This window comes from Chiloscyllium plagiosum, unplaced genomic scaffold (genome assembly GCF_037043375.1).
Source record: "Chiloscyllium plagiosum isolate Xiang-an unplaced genomic scaffold, Cpla_swu_hap1 HiC_scaffold_24, whole genome shotgun sequence".
Taxonomy (NCBI): Eukaryota; Metazoa; Chordata; class Chondrichthyes; order Orectolobiformes; family Hemiscylliidae; genus Chiloscyllium; species Chiloscyllium plagiosum.
Window position 1 is genome coordinate 40750197 of NW_028270162.1, and position 19187 is coordinate 40769383.

Sequence of the window (19187 nt, forward strand, 5' to 3'; positions counted from 1 at the left end):
CTCCAAGGCACCAAGGGATACTTCCATATCCACCACAAATTCACCTGCACCTCCACACATGTCATCTATTTCATCCGCTGCACCCGATGTGGCCTCCTCTATATTGGGGAGATAGGCCGCCTACTTGCGGAATGTTTCAGAGAACACCTCTGGGACACCCGGACCAACCAACCCAACCACCCCATGGCTCAACACTTCAACTCCCCCTCCCACTCCACCAAGTCCATGCAGGTCCTTGGACTCCTCCATCGCCAGACCAAAGCAACACGACGGTTGGAGGAAGAGCGCCTCATCTTCCGCCTAGGAACCCTCCAACCACAAGGGATGAACTCAGATTTCTCCAGTTTCCTCATTCCCCCTCCTCCCACCTTGTCTCAGTCAAATCCCTCGAACTCAGCACCGCCTTCCTCACCTGCAATCTTCTTCCTGACCTCTCTGCCCCCACCCCACTCCGGCCTATCACCCTCACCCTGACCTCCTTCCACCTATCACATTTCCAACGCCCCTCCACCAAGTACCTCTTCTCTACCTTTTATCTTAGCCTGCTCAACACACTTTCCTCATTCCTGAAGAAGGGCTTATGCCCGAAACGTCGATTCTCCTGTTCCTTGGATGCTGCCTGACCTGCTGCGCTTTTCCAGCAACACATTTTCAGCTCTGATCTCCAGCATCTGCAGTCCTCACTTTCTCCTCCCACCTAATGGGCTCTAGTACACAGAGTCTCTTACTGCCAGCAGTATACCATGGTGGCAGGAAGCTGTGGGCTCCCTTCCTGCTGCTTTTCTCTGCCAAAACACGAGACCTCTTGCCTCCCAACCACCCACAAACAACTGGCAGAATTCACAGAGCTCTTCCACCACTTCATAAAACAGAAGCAGCTGATGTTACGTGTAAACAGAATTGGTGTTTCAAATCAAGGAAAAATATGTTTCCCTTGCAAAATATTTGAAGGGTTAGCATGTTTTTGTATATTGTTTGTCATTGGCTTAGGAAGAACTGGCTGAGAAAATTGCTTTTCCAGCCAAAAGAATGATGACTGAAAAAAGCTGCAGTTTTAGTTGGAACTAAAGCAAATTTTCAATGTCTCTTTAAAATTATTTAGACAAACAACAATGAGGAGTCCAGCATTGATCCCTGGAGGATCCAGTCACAGCTTAGGCTTCTCAACAACTGCCATGGGTGCATACATGGTAAGTCTGGATATTTCAGCAGATTTAAACCTGTTCGAGCCTTTTCTTTCCCCCCTTTCGCATGGTCTTCCTCTCAATTCAGTTCACTGAACATGGTTTGCTTTCCTCAGTGGATCCATGATTCCAATGGCCTCTTCTCCAACGGCCCAGTCATCCATCCCTATGGCTTTCATGATGTAATAATTGCTCCCACCATTCCACTTGTCAAGCCTCTTGCCCATTTTGGCCTGTTTTCTGCCTGGCCCTTCCAATCACTCATGAGAACAGCAGCCTCCAACTTGTGCATTTGGAAGTTCACTCCACACAGTAGGTGACTTTAGCTTAATTTCTGAAATCTGCAGTACTCACTGCACTCTGTCACCAACTCCCACACTGCCAACTTCTGCAATCTTCCTGATCCTGTCAGAAATACTTTCATGTTTGTGCTCCCCAAACCCATGTCAATTACACCCATTTCCTCACTCATACTAATGATTTCCCTCCTGCAAATCCTCTCAGTATCCTGAACTAGCAGCTTTTAGGCTCCTGTAATCATTCAATTTAGACTTCACAGGAACCTCTGTATCATATCAGAAGAATTAAGGTCACCCCAAAACATTAGAATTTAAACCCCACTAATTGGAGTAATTGTCATCAACCTCCAGAAACTTCCGGATCATCCAAACCCCTCAGTACATTCTGTCCTGCTTTTGACCCTTGGTTCCTATCATTGCAAAGAACACTCACTCTTTTGCCTACCACTGTACTCTCTCAACCCCTCACACATGCAGACACACACACACACTCTCTCACATAAGCATTTTGATCCCTGTACGTTCCTATGCCCTTCAGCAGCATTTCACCCATGTCTCACATTATTAATCAGATTTTTGGCTCTCTCTTTTCCAGTGAATGGCAGCATTTCAACTCTGCTGCTCCTTCCTGCATCACACATTAAAACAGAGCTGAGGAAATTTCCCCGTCAACATAAATCAGGCAGGCACCCTGCACTTCATATTTGCTTCCAAGTTCCTGATCCTTGTTCAGATTCACAACTCCCCTTCCTTTCTATCCCCCTTGTTCTCCCCATTCCATCCTCATCTCCTAAACTTCTCCTCCAATCCACCTGCTTCTTGACCCGCTTTCCCTTCTCTCAGCTCCTCCTCCAATTTGCCACCCCACGTCCCTTCACTCTCAATGTTCTTGGGCCCAATACTGCACTAGATCTTCAGTTCTCAATGCAACACTATAGGAAGTCAACTTAATCTGTATATAAATCTTAAAACACAGTTGCTTTCCACCAAAAGTACTCTCTGTACCAATACAGGATAGGTGTTCTGCAAAATTTAGCATCAGAACCTCAAACTCAGAAGTATATAGAATTAAATGGGCTCTTTTTAGTTCAAAGCATGATTGAAAAAAAGGTAGAAGTTTTGACTTGATTGAAAATTCATTCAACACCAATTATCACAATATATCATATTCTATGGCGTGATTGTATGCGTGAAAACTTTTAAAGTTACACTAACAAGTATGCCATACAAATCAATTGAGTCTCTAGAGTTTCGATGCAGATGTAAAACTTGTGCTTATTTTCCAGATTGACACATCAGAAATCACAGATTAGGCCTTTTAAAATCTGCGATTTCTGATAAATTTAAAATTGGGAAAAAAAAGTATAAAAATGTTCCCAAAGAACTTAATTTATTATGCATAGTCAGAAAACAAAAGTCTCTTATTGAAAAGGAGTCTGAGGCATGTGGCAAGTCGTTTGCTGACGACAGAATGTGAACAGAAAATAACTTTTGGACACAATGTTTAGCATATGCTCTGGAGAGATATTGGTTTTGGATTGCGAAAGATGATCCAAATGAAAAAGCCTAAAGTCATCCATGCTTAAGTTCTATAAACTTTCATTATGAAGATAAACAAAATCTGTTTTCCTCCAGAATTATCATTTTACAACAGGGAAAGAGAGAATAGACACCAGTTAATATTTTATTATAAAAGCAAAGCAATGTAGATTCTGGAAAGCTGAAATAAAAACAAAACTACTAGACATACTCAGCACATCCGTCAGCATCCATTGAGTGAGAAAGAGTGACTTGAGTTTCCAACACTTCTTGTCTGATATGTTATACACTGTTGGATAATTTAAAAAGAGTGTCACCTTTGTGATTATTACAGAAGAATGTACAATGCTAACACACTGGACATAATTCTGGACAAGGGGTACAAGTTTGCCAGACTGTCTTTTGAAAACCTATGTGCAACTCTGCAGGCGGGCAGTTTACAACGAAAAATATAGCAACAGCAAGAATGCATTGTTCGATTAGTTGGTGTAATTCATTGACACTTTGCTCTCCAGGGTTTTAAGGTGAAGTAAAAATCGAATCTAAAGATCTTTGCATAATCTCTCTCATTGTCAAACAATGCATGCTATTATACAAATGGGGAAATATTCATAATTTCCGAGCATCATAGAGAGATAAACAGAAGCAAAGAAACTCAAAGGTTACAAAAAGGACAGTCAATGTCTCAGGATTAGTAAGATAGCGGTCAAGGCTGTAAGCAACTCACGGAGTTATTAAGCAATCATTTTTCGGGTTTTCAACACTTCTATTTATTACCTATAAAAAGAAATTGGCAACGAAACTGCCACCTAACTATCATGAACTACCCAAAGGGGTAACAAAGGGTCAATTCATTTTCGGATTGGGGTGGGATGGTGGTGTTGCCCAATGTCTAAGTGTCGCATGTGGAGCTGCAGGAAAACGTCCAACCAGAGAAAAACACAGGCAGAAATGCAGAACTCCTAGAATAGGAACTTAGTTGGGAATAAAGGGGATTTGGATAATATACAGGGCGGGGGGGGGGGGGGGGGGGCGAAGAGACACAGGAACGGCAAATTTTGTTGGAGAAAGATAAAGTTAATTAGAAGAAAGAACATTCTGGATCGAGGTGGTGTGATATATCGGTTAGAATAGTCCAGTTCGCTCAGAAAATACTCACTTTCACTGGTTGGGAATTCTTTGAGGATGTGAGTTGTTTATTCAGATAACACTGAACATTCTGATTTATTCAAATCAAAGATATCCAGAAAAAATACATTAGAGATCGTTAACTAACGAAAATAAAGACGTTGCAATTCCCTCTGAACACACTGCGTTCCCACCACAGCCATCCTGAAAATGGTAATCGATTTAACACTTCGGCTTCCAAGGTCAAACTATTTACCTCGTTTACCCGATAATAAAATGAATTAAATTACGCATTTTACTCCTTTTTTCTGTTTAAAATGCTGCAGTGCTCTTTTTTCGAACTAGAAGTGGTGTGAAGTACAATATCCTGTCTACGCGAACACATTTCGCCAGAACCTTGATACGAGAAAACAACTTTAGACACCTTTGGTGTCAGTAAAATTAAAGAACTCTAATGATCTCATTATGTTTACGTGTTCTGCTCAGTGTTTGCAATAAAAATGACTAACTTCTTAATTTGTGCCACAATCCCCAACACTTGCCTCTAAGGCATACACTTTTCCCTTCCCTTAGAGAGTACATTAAGAACGCAGAAATAGCACACTTTACACTTAAGTGGACTATTAACCTGCTGCAAATTAATCTTGTTCGAAACCGAACGAGGCCAATCCGGCTATTAACAACGTGGCATTATAAGAACACATTCATTCTGAAAGACTCCCACGAATTTACCTTCATCCATTGCATCTGATCTACTCGTAACTTTTTCACTAAATGGATTGCAGAGGACGAAACATAATATTGATATATCTAGGGGAAAAATGATTATTAGCAATAAGATATTGCATATTTAGGTATGAAATGTACAGTGTGCCAATAAAACAATCTGGTGTCTAGTTCGATTTTGTTGATTGATAAATGGATACAATTACTTAGAAGGTAATTTTTCAACTATCCAGTCATATCTATGTCACCAATAGGTTTATCACCCACTTAAATCTATATACTATGACATTTAGAATTGGAGATCTGGATAAATGTTAAATCAAAAGAAAGCAGACCAGACAACACTCTAGGAAGTTTCCACAATTAGGGAAAACAGAGATGAGTAAATGGTCATGCATGACTAAAGGAGTTGTATAGGAGAGAAGTGGGGAGGAAAAAGTATGTGGATGTGAGTTTGCTGGCTGAGTTGGAAGACATTTCGTCACCATGACTAGCAACATCATCACTGAGACTCCGGTGAAGCACTGGTGGTATGGTCCTATTTCTGTTTGTGTGTTTCGGTTTCTTTGGATGGGTGATGTCATTTCCAGTTCTTTTTCTCATAGGATGGTAGACGGGGCCCAGATCAATTTGGTTATTCATAGAGTTCTGGGTGGAATGGCATACTTCAAGGAATTCTCGTGAGTGTCTCTGTTTGGCTTGTCAGAGAATGGATGTGTTGTCCCAAAGTGGTGTCCTTCTTTGTCTGTATATAAGTAGTAGTGGGTCATTGACGTTCGTGTCCTCCTGTCTAATTTTCTGCCTGTTTGTCCGATATAGTGTTTGTTACAATCCTTGCAACATATTTTGTAAATGACATTCATTTTGCTTGTTGTTTGTATAGGGTCTTTTAAGTTCATTAGCTGCTGTTTAAGTTTGTTGATAGGTTTGTCGGCTACCATGATGCCAAGAGGTCTGATGAGTCTGGATGTCATTTCAGAGATGTCTTTGTAGAGTAGCTAGTGTTTCTGGGTGTGTTATGCCTGCTTGTTTAAGTTTGTTGCTGAAGAATTGATAGATTGTATTTATTGGGTAACCGTTTTTCTTCAATATGCTGTATAGGTATGGGTCTTCTGCTCTGCATAGATCCTTGGTGCTGTAGTGTGTGGTGGCTCACTGAAATAATGTCCTAATGCAGCTTTGTTTGTGGGTGTTGGGGTGATTGCTTCTGCAGATAAGTATTTGGTCTATGTGTTGTTTTCCTGTTTTCCTTCAAACACAGGTTTGAAGTTCTCCATTGATTATTCGTTCTACTGTGACAACTAGGAATGGCAGTTTGCTGTTGCTCTCCTGCTTTTTAGGATACATGAACATCAACTAGCCACAAAAAGACATGACCCACTATCACTAGTATCCTTACGTACAGATGAAGGAGGACAACACTTCAACTGGGACAACATATCAATTCTGGGACAAGTCAAATGGAGACATGCATTAGAATTCCTTGAAGCTTGGCATTGCAACTGGAACTCTATTAATAAACATAGATTTGGGCCCCACCTACCAACCTCTGAGAAAAGGAACAGGAAATTATATCACCCACCCAAAGAAACCTAAACACAAATCGAAAGCGGGACATACCACCAGTGCTTCACTGGAGGCTGACTGATGATGTTACCTAGTATGGTGACAAAGTCTAACAACAAACCTTCCAGCTCAGCCAGCAAACTTACATCCAGCACTTCAACCTGAGCTACAAACCTTCTCAAAAATTGCTTGTACAAAGTACCTAAAAGAGGGCGAGCCAATAGTTCAACCTATTTTCTACCTGGAGGATGGAAAGAATCAAAAATCTTACCAGCCACATGAAGGTAGCTTTAATGGTGAAGGGCAGTCACAACTTAAGGAAGAGCAGCAGCAGCAGCACTTAACAGAAGGAGATGCAAATCCTACACTCTGGAACCTAGTGCCTTGCCTCATCTGGAATAATGTGTCCAGTTCTGGTCACCCAGTTATAGGAAGGATATTATTAAGCTAAAGAGGGTTCAGAAGAGGTCTACCAGCCTGTTGCTAAGTATGGAAGGTTTGAGTTATAAAGAAAGGCTGGATAAACTGGGCCTTTTTTTCACTGGAGAGTGGAAGGTTGAGGGGTGACTTTATACAAGTTTCTAAAATCATGAGAGGTATGGATAGGATTAATGGTACATGTCTTTTCCCTAGGGTGGGGGATTTTCAGGGCACATTTTTAGGTGAGAAGAAAGAAACAAACAAAAAGACATGACGGGCAAGTTTTTTTTCACACAAAAGGTAGTTTGTGTGTGGAATGAACTTCTTGAGAAAGTGGTGGATGTGGACATTTAAAAGACATTTTTATAAGGACATGAATAGGAAAGGTTTGCAGGGATTGGGGCCAGGAGCAGGTAGGCAGGACTGGTTTAGTTGGGATTATGTTCAGCATGGATTGGTTGGACAAAAGGTTCTGTTTCCATACTGTATGCCTGTGTATATAATGATTTATAGGTCCAGAAACAGCCTGTTTTAGGCACATGAACACCCAGGGTAGAAACTCAATACCCCAAGTTGACATCTTCAAATTGAAGGTCAGTCAATAGTACGGAGACCATCCCCTGACTCTTTATTCAAAGGAGATTCCCACCAATTCCTTGCAGCATTGGTGTGTCCACCCTAACATTACTCGCACTTGTTTACAAGAAAATGAGAACTGTGGTTGAGGACTGGAGCTGATTGGTTTGAGGCCAGAAGATAAAGACAAGCATCACTGCAACACAGCAGGAAACTAAGGTCAGAGGGATCTAAGTGCAAGAGGATGGAGAATTAAAATTGCAAGTCATTAAAAATTAATCGAATTTATGTTGAGGTGTGCACACCCGTTTTTGGAGTATGAAGGAGAGAAAAAGACTTTGCACTGATACATGCCTATAACACCCCTCTGGGTATCCCAAGACTCAATATCCAATGAAAAACTAGGAGAGGACTGTAGATGCTGGAGATCAGAGTAAATAAATGTGGCGCTGGAAAAGCGCAACGGGTCAAGCAGCATTCGAGGAACAGGAGAATTGATGTTTCATATTCCTGAAATGTTGATTCTGGATGTAGATTTGCTCGCTGAGCTGGAAGGTTCATTTTCAGACCCTTCATCACCATACTAGGTAACATCTTCAGTGAGCCTCTGGCCGAAGCACTGATGATTCCTGCTTTGTGTGTGTGTTTGGGTTTCTTTGGGTTGGTGATGTCATTTCCTGTGGTGCTGCCATTTCCTGTTCATTTTCTCATGGGGTGGTAAATCAGGTCCAAATCAATGTGTTTGTTGATAGTATTCCGAAATGCCATGCTTCTAGGGATTCTCGTGTGTGTCTCTGTTTGGCTTGTCCTAGGATGGATGTATTGGCACAGTCGAAGTGGTGTCCTTCCTCATCTGTATGCAAGGATACTAGTGACAAAGGGTCATTTTGTGGCTAGTTGATGTTCTTGTATTCTAGTGGCTAGTTTTGTGCCTGTTTGTCCAACGTAGTGCTTGTTACAGTCCTTGCACGGTATTTTGTAAATGACATTAATTTTGCTTGTTGTCTGTGTAGTGTTTTTCAAGTTCATTAGCTGCTGTTTTAGTGTGTTGGTGGGTTTGTGGGCTACCAGGATGCCAAGTAGTCTGGCATCGTTTCTGAGTTGTCTTTTATGTACAGGAGAGTAGCTAGGGTTTCTGGATGCATTTTGTCTGCTTGTTTGGGCTTGTTGCTAAGAAATCTGTGGACTGTGTTCATTGGGTACCCGTTCATTTTGAATACACTGCATAGATGATTTTCCTCTGCTCTGCGTACTTCCTCTGTGCTGCAGCGTCTGGTGGCTCATTGGATTAATGTTCTGATGCAGCTTTGTTTGTGGGGTGATTGCTTCTGTAGTTTAGTATTTGGTCCATATGTGTTGTTTTCCTGTAGACGCTGGTTTGAAGTTCCCCATTGGATGTTCGCTCTACTGTGACATCTAGGAATGGCAGTTTGTTGTTGTTTTCCTCCTCTTCAGTGAATTTTATGCCAGTAAGGGTATATGTTGATTCTCCTGCTCCTCTGATGCTGCTTGATCCGCTATGCTTTTCTAGTGCCACAGTTTTCAACAGCCAATGAAAAACATTTGACAGACATGATAACACTATGACACTGATGGCCTTTCACCAATTCAAATGCAGCAACTATTTTATTGTAACTGTAAATCATTATACACTTATTCTGCTGCCACAGTGGAGTTGTGTACACAGTTATGTCAAGCCCATGGGATAAAGTGCTGCCATGTTGAGCAGTGTACAGTACTCTATAAATGAGACGCATTAAGCTTTATACAGGACAAATTCATACTGGGTTCTGTTGCATTATAGTTGATTGTAAATATACTCCGTGAGGACATTTGGGACAACAATAATGTGGATTCCTTATTTGGAAGCTACATGGACACAGCAAACCTGTAGGTTCTGTTGATGTGTTCTATTTGTCTATAAAGTCACGGTAAGTCACATACACATCAGATTCTTTATATTTTGCAATGTATTTTGATTAGCTACTGTTTTTTGGTAGAATCAAAAATGTAACAATAACCCAAATAAGTTTTTCTAAAAAAAAATCACTTATTCAATGTGCATATCACTGCCTGGGTGAGCATTTATTACCCAACCTTTAGTTGCCTTTCAGGTGGTGGTGGTGTGCTGCGCTGCCTTCTTCAACTGTTGTCCATGTGCCGTAGGTCCAGTCACAATGATGTTATAGAGTTTCAGGATATTGATACACCAACACTGAAGGAAGAGTGATATACTTACAAGTCTGGATGGTGTCTTGAAGGGTGGTGGTGCTCCCATGCATCTACTGCCCATGTGCTTCTGGATGGCAAAGTTATGCGTTTTGAAGGTGCTGCCTAGAAACATTTGGTGAATTTCTAAAGTGTATCTTACAGATGGCGCACACTGCTGTGATCATGTTTTCGTGATGGATAGAGCAAATATTAATAAGGCTGTTTTGTCCAGGATGTCAAACTTGAGTGATGTTACAGCTGCATGCATCCTGGCAAGTGAATATTCCATCACATTCCTGACCTGTTCCTTGTGGACATTAGTTAGGCTTTGGGGAGTCTGGAAGTGCATTAGTCAGATTCCTACCATCTGACCTATTCTTTAGCCACAATATTTATATGGCTGAATGCAGTTCAGTTTCTGGTCAATAGTAATCCCCAGGCTGTTGATAGGGGGATTCGGTGATGGAAATGTAATTGACTGTCAAAGCAGATTGCTAGATTCTCTCATTAGAAATAATTAGTGTCTGGCACGAATAGCCTTAATGTAATTGGCAATTATTCTCAGCTCACTTCTGAAGTTCAGATTTATTCAGAAATTTGTCTAGATATGAATAAAAGTCCAATATAAATCTACTAAACCTATTAATAAGCTACTTTTCTATTGCTCAATTTAAATTTATTGAGTGCAAAAAATCCTGCATTGTTCTGTTTCAATTACTTAAAGCAAATAAACTTTAACCTGAATTAACACGTTAAAGTCTACAACAGCACATTTTATGTCTCAAAGGGGGCAAACAAAGATTAAAATAGCTTGCATTTATTTTTTCACGATAGACACCCACACTCTAAATTAAAAGTATACTAAAGGATCTCTTTGATGTATTCGAAAACTCATTCAACATATAACTTACAATGGGAAAGCAACATTTTACTTTTCCAGGGACAATGAACATGTTATTAGATTAGATTAGATTACTTAGTGTGGAAACAGGCCCTTTGGCCCAACAAGTCCACACCGCCCCGCCGAAGCGCAACCCACCCATACCCCTACATTTACCCCTTAGTTATGGACTTTGGGAAATCACAGAATTATTTTTAAATTTCTTTCAAGGTAATATGTAGTCATTCCCTGATGTGTACCCATAGTGTAATAAAGGCTCATTCCCTGTAAAGCAGAGACACGTGGTGCTTGTGAAAGATGAGGTGCAATATAATTGCAAATCTCTCAACACTTGCAATTTTGAGTAATATTTCAGCAAAACAGAACAGTATTCATTAAATTTAAGAAAATACGTTATCAAAATTCTGAGCATTTTTGTAAACCATGAAGAGTAATATCCTTTCTTTTCCATTTTGTTACACCCTTCTTTGCATGTTTAAACATATTGAAAATGGGAACATATAAAATGCAGTTACTTTGCACTTTACAAATTCTAAACTTGTTCAACATCCAGTCTGGCTATTTTGACAACATACTGACACAGTTGATGAACTTTTTTGTTGGATGTGGTTACAGACATGAGGTTAAAATACTGTACAAGACAAGATTTAGTCAGATTTTTTGTTTGCACATCTCAACATTTCCTGGTACATGAATTCAGCTGAGCTTATGGTCATTTGCAATTTTACTTCTCCTGCTGACTTCCATTTGGACCTTTGATCTCTTGTGCCACTGCAATGCTATTCATTTTTTTGCTCCGCAATTTATAGCCCTCCATTTATTGAAAAACAGGAAATACAAAGTAAAAAGACAAACAAAAAAGGCCACATTTGTTGCTGGGAACAAATGGGCTGTTTGGCTTTCAAACAACATACTTATAGTCCTGAATGATTATGTCTACTGGAACCAGGTCTCAATTAACTTGTGCCTGGCTTGTTGTGACCAACACTGCATTACTACATCATGCTGAAGAAGATGCTCCTCCTTCTCAATGCCCTCATTGTCCTCTGTGGAATTCTGCTTCCACTCTCCCAGCTCTTCAGAAACTACCACATTCCCTCTTTGCCTGTTCCAGTTGTGCAGAGGTTACCGCAGGTCTGCACATGATCTACTACACTGTCAAATTTCATTTTTGGTTTACAGAAATTCAACGAGCATCCTCTAAATTGTCCATAGCTTAGCAAAGGTACAGTACAATCTGAAAGCATAAAGATTAATATCTCGGACTGTTCCTTGAAAATGTTAAGACATATGAGCCAAACCACATTCTCAGTATGAACGTGAAGTATCGAAGAATAAAAATGTCAAATTCATAATATGTAATAAAATATGTACATAAGTATTTGGCCACAAATCTATTCAGCCGTTGACTGTTTTGCTGACTTCCTCCTTCTCAGTTGACACCTGGTAAGAGCAATTAAAGTAGGAATTATGAGTGACATTCATTCAAGATATTATTTTTGACTTGTAAAGAAAATTATTATGGAATGCAGGTAACACTGGTTTGGCCAGCATTTATTGCCCATCCGTAATTGCTCTCGAAGGTGGTGAATGAGTTGTCTTCTTTAACTACTGCAGTCCTTTGGATCAGCAAGGAAGATAAGCTAACTGGCCTATGTCTATTCCAAGGGAAAATATTAAGTCTATTATAAAACGTGCAAGAGCACAGCATTTCGTAATGTATATTAATGACTAAGCAGTCATCATGGCTTCATGAAAGTCATGCCTGATAAAATCTACCAGAATTCTTTGAGCTGGTAACAAGTAGGCCAGATATGAAGCAGCAGCAAATGTAATGTACTTGGATTTTCAGATGTTTGACAAAGTATCACACATTTAGTTTCTTCAAGGCCTATGGTGTTGAGGTAGCACGTGAGCATGGATAGAAAATTGGCAACTAAAACTGATTTACGGTAAGAGGGGACATTTTCAGGATGGAAACCTGTGACTTATGAAATGCCACAGACATCAGTCTGGAATCAGTTATTTACAACATATATGAATGATTTAGAAAAGTTAAGGTACTAGAGCTAGGTTTGCAGCCAACATAAATAGATGGAAAGGCAAATGGTGAGGTTGGCAGAGTCCATAGACTCTGAAGAAGGGCTTATGCCCGAAACATCGATTCTTCCTGCTCCTTGGATGCTGCCTGACCTGCTGCGCTTTTCCAGCAACACATGTTTCAGCTCAGAGTCTATAGAGGGATATGGACAGGTTGCATTAGTGGGCAAAAACTAGGGTAGATGGAATATAGTGTGGGAAAGTGTGGGGTTATGCACTTTGGAACAATACAGGAGCTGAATATTATTTTAAAATGGAAAAAGACTGCTGAAAGCTGCAGAACAGCAAGATTGGGCATCTTTGCCCATGGATCACAAAAAAAACTAGCATTCTGGATCAGCAGGTAAATAAAGCAAATAGCTTTTTTGCAGCAGAGAGCAGCGGGAGCTGGGCGGAAGTGAAGTCGGAGCGCAAAGCCGGTCGGGAAGGTAAGTGATTGTTATTTGAGTGGGTGTGTTCTAGACCCCAGGTCCTACAAAGGAGGACCTCCCTCTCACTCTCCTCCTCTAACCTAAAAGTCCACAGACTTGCCCCAAAAAGAGGGTCCAAGGAAGTTCCTGTGGATTGAAGAGTGAGGCTTTAGCTCAGGAGTCTTTGACAAGGAGGTTGAGTGAAGTGATTACGCCACATTTGAAGAGGGTGAAGACATGACTGCCCAGCTGGTTCAGTGTGCTACGTGCTTGATGTGGGAGGTCAATGACTCTGGTGTGTCTGGCTCATATATATGTGGAAAGTGTGTGCACATTCAGCTACTGACAGAGCATATTGCAGCACTGATGAAAGAACTCGAGGACCTTAGGCTCATCAGAGAGAACGAGATCTTTCTGGACAAGACCTTCAGCGAGGCTATTACACCGACCATACCAGAAGAGGGCAGACAATGAGGGAGGCAGAGAGGAGACAGGTGCAAGAGACCCTGGGGCAAGTACCTGTCAGGAACAAGTTGAATCTTTTGGAAAGAGTAGAGACGGATGACACTGCCAGTCCGCGAGGCGGCCAGGTCTGTCAATCAAAAGTTGGCGTGGAGGCAGAGCGGAAGAATCGGACATCGCACAGAGCCGTGGTCACAGGAGACTCCATAGTGAGAGGAACTGACCGGGGTTTTTGTGGCAGCAGGCGTGACTTAAGGATGGTGTGTTGCCTTCCTGGTGCCAGGGTTAAAGACATCACAGAGTGCAGGAAATCCTCAAGGACGAAGGTGAAGAGCCAGAGGTGGTGGTACATGTCGGCACATATGATGTCGGGAAGAAGAGGAACATATTACAGTCGGACTTCGGAGAACCAGGAAGAAGGACATCCAGGGTGGTTATCTCCAGTTTGCTTCCAGTTCCTCGGGCTGGTGAGGCCAGAAACAGGGAGATAATGGACTTGAACGTGTGGCTGGGGAACTAGTGCGGGAAGCAAGGATTTAAATTCTTGGATCACTGGGGTATGTTTTGTGGTAAGCATAAATTATACAAGAGAGACGGTTTGCACCTTAATAGGTTAGGGACCAGCATTCTGGCAGGCAGGCAGGTTTGCTACTGCAACACAGCTACATTTAAAATAAGTAGCCGGGGGGGGAGGAATTAAGAAGGAAATTGAAGGGAAAGTTAGAACAAGGGAAGTCAAGAAAGACAACTGTATCAATGAAGCAGAAAACTCAAAAAGGGATCGTGCTGTAAGGTTGAGTGAAATAGGAGTTGATGGGAAGGGTGAGGGCAGTAACAAATTAAAAATACTACATATGAATGCATGAAGCATTAGAAATAAGATGGATGAGCTTGAGGCTCTTTTGAAAATTGGCAGATACGATATTGTGGGGATAACTGAGATGTGGCTTCAAGTGGACAGGGCCTGGGAAATGAATATTCAAGGCTACACCTGCTATCGTAAGGACAGACTGACGGGCAGAGGGGGTGGGGTGGCCATGTTGGTAAGGGATGATATTCAGTCCCTTGCGCGGGGGGACCTAGAGTCAGGGGATGCAGAGTCAGTATGGATAGAGCTGAGAAATTCTAAGGGTAAAAAGACCCTCTTGGGAGTTATCTACAGGCCCCCAAACAGCAGTCTGGACGTTGGATGCAAGTTGAATCAGGAGCTGAAATTGGCCTGTCGCAAAGATGTTACTACAGTTGTTATGGGGGATTTCAACATGCAGGTAGACTGGCAGAATCAGGATGGTATTGGACCTCAAGAAAGAGACTTTGTGGAATGCCTCAGAGATGGATTCTTAGAACAGCTGGTGCTGGAGCCTACCAGGGAGAAGGCAATTCTGGATCTGGTATTGTGCAACGAAGCAGAATTGATCAGGGACCTCAAACTGAAGGAGCCATTGGGAAGTAGTAACCATAATACAATAAGCTTCAATCTGCAATTTGAGAGGGAGAGGGTACAATCGGAAGTGACAATATTTCTGTTGAATAAAGGGAACTATGGAGCTATGAGGGAGGAACTGGCGAAAGTTCAATGGTGCAATACCTTAGCAAGGATGACAGTGGAGGAACAATGGCAGATATTTCTGTGTATAATGCAAAAGATGCAGGATCAATTCATTCCAAAAAGGAAGAAAGATCCTAGGAGGAGGCATGGGTGGCAGTGGCTGACGAGGGAAGTTAAGAAACATATAAAGTTAAAAGAGAAAAAGTATAACATAGCAAAGATAAGTGGGAAAACGGAGGATTGGGAAGCTTTTAAAGCACAACAGAGGATTACTAAGATGGAAATACGCAGAGAAAAAAATGAGGTATGAAGGTAAACTGGCCAAAAATATAGAGGAGGATAGTAAAAGCTTTTTTAGGTATGTGAAAGGCAAAAAAAAATGGTTAAGACTAAAATTGGGCCCTTGAAGACAGAAACAGGGAAATATATTACAGGGAACAAAGAAATGGCAGAAGAATTGAATTGGTACTTCAGATCTGTGTTCACTGGGGAAGACACAAGCAATCTCCCTGAGGTAACAGTGGCTGAAGGACCGGAATTTAAGGGAATTTATATTTGCCAGGAATTGGTGTTGGAGAGACTGTTAGGTCTGAAGGTTGATAAGTCCCCGGGGCCGGATGGTCTACACCCCAGGGTACTGAAGGAGATGGCTCGAGAAATCGTGGATGCGTTGGTAATTATTTTGCAGAGTTCGATAGATTCGGGATCAGTTCCTGCGGATTGGAGGGTGGCTAATTTGTACCACTTTTTAAGAAAGGTGGGAGAGAGAAAGCAGGAAATTATAGACCAGTTAGTCTGACTTCAGTGGTGGGAAAGATGCTGGAGTCTATTATAAAGGATGAAATTACGGCACATCTGGATAGTAGTAACAGGATAGGTCAGAGTCAGCATGGATTTATGAAGGGGAAATCATGCTTGACTAATGTTCTGGAATTTTTTGAGGATGTGACTCTGAAGATGGACGAGGGAGATCCAGTAGATATAGTGTACCTGGACTTTCAGAAAGCTTTTGATAAAATCCCAAATAGGAGGTTAGTGAGCAAAATTAGGGCGCATGGTATTGGGGGCAAAGTACTAACTTGGATTGAAAGTTGGTTGGCTGACAGGAAACAAAGGGTAGTGGGTTCCATTTCGGAATGGCAGGCAGCGACCAGTGGGGTACTGCAGGGATCAGTGCTGGGACCGCACATTTTTATACAATATATATTAATGATATAGAAGATAGTATTAGTGATAACATTAACAAATTTGCTGATGATACTAAGCTGGGTGGCAGGGTGAAATGTGAGGAGGATGTTAGGAAATTACAGGGTGACCTGGATAGGTTAGGTGAGTGGTCAGACGCATGGCAGATGCAGTTTAATGTGGATAAATGTATGGTTATCCACTTTGGTGGCAAGAACAGGAAGGCTAAATGGAATCAATTTAGGTAAAGGGGCAGTACAGAGAGATCTGGGTGTTCTTGTACACCAGTCAATGAAGGTAAGCATGCAGGTACAGCAGGTAGTGAAGGCAGTTAAGAGCATGCTGGCCTTCATAACAGGAGGGATTGAGTATCAAAGCAAAGAGGTTCTTCTGTAGCTGTACAGTGCCCTGGTGAGACCACACCTGGAGTATTGTGTACAGTTCTGGTCTCCAAATTTGAGGAAAGACACTCTGGCTATTGACGGAGTGCAGCGTAGGTTCACGAGGTCAATTCCTGGAATGGCGGGACTACCTTACACTGAAAGACTGGAGCGACTGGGCTTGTATACCCTTGAGTTTAGAAGACAGAGGGGATCTGATTGAGACATATAAGATTATTAAAGGATTGGACACTCTGGAGGCAGGAAACATGTTTCCGCTGTTGGGTGAGTACCGAACCAGAGGACACAGCTTCAAAATACGGGTAGACCATTTAGGATAGAGATGAGGAGAAACTTCTTCACCCAGAGTGGTGGCTGTGTGGAATGCTCTGCCCCAGTCTCTAGATTCATTTAAGGAAGAGTTGGATAGAGCTCTCAAAGATAGTGGAATCAAGGGTTATGGAGATAAGGCAGGAACAGGATACTGACTAAGGATGATCAGCAATGATCATATTAAATGATGGTGCAGGCTCGAAGGGCAGAATGGCCTACTCCTGCACCTATTGTCTATTATTAGCCTTTATTTCAAAGGATGTGGTGTATAAAAGTTGGAAGATTTTTCTAAAATTATACAAGGCACTAATCAGACCACAGCTAGAATACTGTGAAGGTTTGAACCCCATACCTAAAGAAAGATATACTGGCATTGGAGACTGTTCACAGAATGTCCGCTTGGCTGATACCAGGTATGGAGGGGCTGTTTTATGAGGAGAGGTTGAGTAGATTAGGTGTGTACTCCTTGGAGTTTAGGAGGAGAGGCAAATTTATTGAAACATACAATATTCTCTGGAACTTGACAGGGTAGACACAAAGGTTGTTTCCCCTTGCAGAGAGGCTAGGACACGAGAGTATAATCTCAGAGTAAGGGTTTGCACATTTTAGACGTAGAGTAAGTTCTTCTCTGAGGGTTGTGAATCTGTAGAATTCTATACTGTCAAGGCTGGGTCATTAAGTATATTCCAGGCCATGACAGATACATTTTGAAACAGTCAAGGAATCAACAGCTATAGGGAAAACGCAGGAAAGTACAGTTAAGGATGATCAAATCAGCCATGATCTCACGGAATGGCTGAGCAGACTTTGTGGGCAGAATGGCCTACTTCTGTTCCGACATCTAATCTTTCAGGGGTCCCTCGTCATTGGGTAGTGGATTCCCGATTATTCTTATCATTGATTCTAAAATGAAAGTTTTTTTTTGTTCACTCTATTCATTTTCACATTTTGTATGAACACAATTACGAAGGATCATTAGTTGTAACAAAATTGGTATAATTCCTGGCTAGGGTTCTGTGGAGTGATATGTAGACTCATCCAGCCCATGCTTGTTCAACATTCAAATTAGATTGTGGCTTTAGCTGTCATTCTGCCTTGATTCCAAAACACTTGAGATAACTGTATAACAAATATTGTGAAATCTCAGTTTTGCACTTTTCAACTGATCTAATTTAGACAATGTGTTTCTGCATTATCCTTGTGGTGTACCCTGGCCTCACACTGAACAACCTCGTTCTAAATATTGAAAATTATGCCACCTTAGTTCAAAACAGAAGGCGGCTCCTCTCCATCCAATCTGTAATTCTTTAATCATCTTAACCACCTCAATTAGACCATTCATTACTTAAGTGAAAGCTGAAAATGTGTTGCTGGAACAGCGCAGGTCAGGCAGCATCCAGGGAACGTCAGGCAACATCGATTCTCCTGTTCCCTGGATGCTGCCTGACCTGCTGCGCTGTTCCAGCAACACATTTTCAGCTCTGATCTCCAGCATCTGCAGGCCTCACTTTCTCCTCGAAGATTACTGAAGTGAACACAGACCTGGTCAATAAAAGATTTTAATGAAAGCTAACTTACAATCTTAGATATCACTCTGGTAAATCTGCTTTTTCTACCTTCCAAAGATAACATTCTTGAGGTACAGTGCCCAGAATTAAACATTGTTTAGAACTTTATATAATTAACATTTCCCAGAACACTTCAGAACTGCAGCTCGTGAGATAAAAGCCAATGTTCCATTTCAGCTTTTAATTTTGTTTCTGTTGACTAACTTTGTGTTATCTGTACTTGAACCTCAAATCTTTCTGCATCTTCATAGTTCCTATCTTCACCATTTAAAAATAGTGATGACAACCTCAATGTAATGCCTCCAGCAAATCTCGAACCTACTCAGTTTAGCAAAGAAAATACTTGCACAATTGTCAGCAAATATACACATTTCACTGTACACCTAAGTATCATCAGTAAATCTTGAATATGTGGCTATTACCTTTCAAATTCATTTCATAAATATAGCGAAAAGATACAAACTTAGCAGAGCTTTGGAAATGGATGCATTGCTTGCTTTAAGTTCACACCTACTCTCCTATTGCATTCCACCACCTCCACCAGTTTCTCCACATTTAGTCGACTCGCTCTGCAATATTGATCAGTCCAATGTCTTATGTGCATGTAACCAGTCTGTTGAATACCACATGAAGTTTAAGCCACATTATCT